Raw genomic sequence first — 3,823 nt, forward strand, 5'->3', positions numbered from 1 at the left:
AGCCCTTTGAATCGATAAGCTTCCAATAAACTCTTTTTTGGGGGTAGGGGTGGTTCAAGACAGAGTTTCTTTGTGTAGCCCTGGCTGTCTTGGAACTCACTCTGTAGACCAGGCAGGCCTCGAACTCAGAAATCCACCTGTCTCTGCCTCCCAAGTGCTGGGATTAAAGGCGTGCACCACCACTGCCCGGCCCAATAAACTCTTATATCAGTTGCCTTGGCCATGGTGTCTTACAGCAATAGAGAAGTACCTAGAATTCTCCAACACACACACACACACACACACACACACTCCAACCTAATAACTTGTAGGCAAGTACAGTGAAACCACTGAATTGGACCACTCTGTAAGAGGAACAAATAGTGGGCTGTCTCATGGAATAGAGATCAATGTTGTTAGGAAAGCAAGCAGATTTTGAGTCAGAAGGATGGGGAACTTTGAGTTGATGCAGGCTGTTCAGCTTAAATGGACACCAGATGCCCTCGTCTAAGGCAGTTCACCAGGAAGCTGGGGCTTCCCTGATAAGTCCTGCATCACAAGGTCTCTGAGGAAGGGGAAGCTCAGGTTTCTGTTTACCCGGTTACCTGAGTCTGGCCCAGTGTAGTCATCTGGGACATTGTCAGCAGCACTACCATTTTGTGTCCACTTTGTGACTTAACAATAAAGTCTTATTGGCCCAGAAATAAGAACCTTCAGTGGTGACCCCCCTTTATAGAAGCTTTGCTCCTCTTTTTTTCTTTTTCTTATGCTGTCTCCTGAAATAAAGGCTGTCCCTAATATACTATTCTCTGTCAAATCCCTTCTTAAAGTTCACAAGACCTAGAGCCATCAATCAAGGATGGCTTTGGTGACCATTAGTTGCCCAGAACCTTAGCCCTGTAAATCATGCTCTCCTGGGACCAAAAAGCATCTGTCATATGCACAGATCCTATCCCCTACATTGTTACTTTCATTGTCTCTACTTATACATGTTTATGCTATTATTAATAATATTAAATATTATTTATATATAAGGGACACTGAGGCAGACATCTATTGGATAAGAGGTTTATTAGGAGTTATTAACACTATAACATGGGCTGGAGAGATGGCACTGTCTGCTCTTCCAGAGGTCCTGAGTTCAATTCCCAACAACCACATGGTGGCTCACAACCATCTGAAATGGGATCCAATGCCCTCTTCTGGTATGTCTGAAGACAGCTGTAGTGTACTCATAATAAATAAATAAATCTTAAAAAAAATAAAGAAAGAAAAAGAAAGACCAAAAAACACCATAAGTTGACAACATGACAGAGTTCTGAAGAGAGTTGAGGCCGTGAGGCACAGTGGAGGTTCATTCCCACAGGTCTTCTGGGGGCAGCAATTGAAAGAACAAATGAGATAAAAGGAGGACCTTGTCTTAGGTAGGGTTTTACTGCTGTGAGCAGACACCATGACCAAGGCAACTCCCATAAGAACAACATTTAATTGGGGCTGGCTTACAGGTTCAGAGGTTCAGTCCATTATCATCAAGACAGGAACTTGGCAGCATCCAGGCAAGCATGGTATAGGAGGAGCTGAGAATTCTTTTTTTTTTTTTTTTTAATAGAACAGCAGACACCTTTATTACACTATGCATGAGGCTCATTTGCCTTTCCGGGCTTTGATCTTCCGCAGATAGAACTCCAGCTCCTTGCCTTCGAGCACATAGCCGTCTGCTCTGCCACACTGGCCTGGTCGTGAGGCAATACAGGCGAGAAGCTCGCCCTGCTGGAACTGCTCTTCCAGGAGGCTGCTGATTTTGGCATTCTTTTTCCTTTCGTCAGATTTCTTTTGAATTTTCTTTGATCATTTTTTGTTTAAAAGCTCTTCCGCCTCAGAAGTCAGCTTGGCCCCCTTCTTGCGGCCCAGGGGCAGTGCATAGTGGGACTTGTACCACTGTCGGTATGGCGTGCTGTCAATAAGCACCAGGGTCTTGGTGCGGACAAGCTCGTTGTTGGATGCATTGTAGACAACATCAATGATCCTTGTTTTGCGAGTACAACACTCAGAGCCCCAGGAAAAGTTCCCCACATCCAATCTCAGGGCACGGTACTTCTTATTGCCTCCTCGAACTCAGACTGTGAGTATGCGGCGAGGGCCAATCTTCGTGTTGGCAGCGGGCCGTCCCAGCTCATACTTTCGCTTCTTGTGGTAGGGTTTTTGCTTAACCCGGGTCTTGCGGCGCTTATGCCAGTTGTCCTGAGAGATGCCCATCGCTCGGCGCTGGCTGGAAAGAGCGGAGCTGAGAGTTCTATATCTTCATCTGAAGGCTGCTGGTGGAAGACTGACTTCCATGCAGCTAGGATGAGAGTTTTAAGCCCACACCCACAGTGACATACCTACTCCAACAAGGCCACATCTCCTAATAGTACCACTCCCTGGGCCAAGCATATACAAACCATCAGAGACATGATGCTCCTAAACTGTGGAGAAGATTTTTATTGTAGCTATAAGGGAGGAAACTGAGCATGGCCTGCTGGGCTAAACTGTACTATGAAAAGAAGAGATGGGAGTGGGGGTGGGAAGGGGGATGGGTGGGGAAAAGAGAGAGAGGATGCCTGGCCTGGGCAAGCATCCAAGAAACCAGCAATATGGCAACGTTATAGGGACCCGGTTAGGAGAAGGGAGGTAGAAGTCCAGCCCCTGGGAGGAAGGGGTTTGAGGTAGGGTAGAGTAAGGAGTTCTGGGAGGAACACTGAGTGTACGTGTAAGTACTGAGTGAGACTTGTCTGGGATTAGAGACCTAACGGCAATCTCATGTAGTTAATGAGAAGTCCATAATAAGTGCTTGTGGTCAGACTCTCTCTGATTCCTGGGTGTGGGAGCGGGGGAAGGCTTGGCCCTTCAGTTAACGTGTGTCCACCATATTGGCTATGCTACATGTTGTCCCTGATAGCTCAGCGAGATGCATAAACCTCCGATGAGGAAGTGAGAATTTCAGTCACAGATGGCCATTTGTTTTACAGCAGATGGGGGTTGGGCTGAAGTTGATATTGGTGAGGTTGGCCTGAGGAGCCCCTAGTCCATTAAATTACTTTCTAGTAGAGGGACAGTGGCCAGGAGGCCATGGCATAGTCCACGTGTATGGACCTGGCCCACCTTACCAGGTCTGCCTGGACAGCACATACTTAGACCTTGCTTCAGAGCTCCAGGAGTTACATGGAGAGCTGACATAGACTAGAAAAATCCAACGTTAGCACAAAAATCTATGGAAGGTTCTATACATTAAGTGTGCTCACAATGCTTCCTGTCTAGAGGGATGCTAATCTCCCTTCAGTTGCTGCTCCCTGTAACTGGGACTCCCCCATATCCTTCCTAAGCCTCATGGGAGGGGGTGTGGTATTAGCATTATCCCAGTTTGGCATGAGAAAAGCCCAGTACTTCACAGTGCTGACCCTAGGACTAGCTCTGGGCTGCAGGTATGCACAAGCCACCCAGACTCCCAGACACAGGGTTTACCATGCCTGGCACTATCTGCTTCCTGTCTGCCCTGGGATGCCAACTTGAATGGATACATGAACAAACATGGCCTACTACACAACAGGGATGAGAGGAGAGCACAGGGAGAGAGAAGGGAAGAGGAAAGGGAGAGAAAGAAAGGTGAAGGAAGAGGGGAGGGACGAAGGGGAAGGGGGCAGAAGCAGATCAGAAAGCAAAAGATTGCAAAGAAGGTCCCCTGGGCTGATGGGACTTGAAAGTCAGGAGTGAGCAAGCTGATCTGTTCTGGAGAGTCATGGGTTTGGACAGACATCTCCTTGGTGGTTAAGGATGAGAAAGTTGTGAGCTGGCAGACACACCCTCA

The 3,823-nt window shown here is 47.5% G+C and overlaps 1 pseudogene; it reads right to left on the reverse strand.

Annotated features, from left to right (window-relative positions):
• Gm6681 (predicted gene 6681) lies at nucleotides 1,585–2,270 on the reverse strand (annotated as a pseudogene).

The sequence above is a fragment of the Mus musculus genome, chromosome 6, assembly GCF_000001635.26.
Source record: "Mus musculus strain C57BL/6J chromosome 6, GRCm38.p6 C57BL/6J".
NCBI classification, from domain to species: Eukaryota; Metazoa; Chordata; class Mammalia; order Rodentia; family Muridae; genus Mus; species Mus musculus.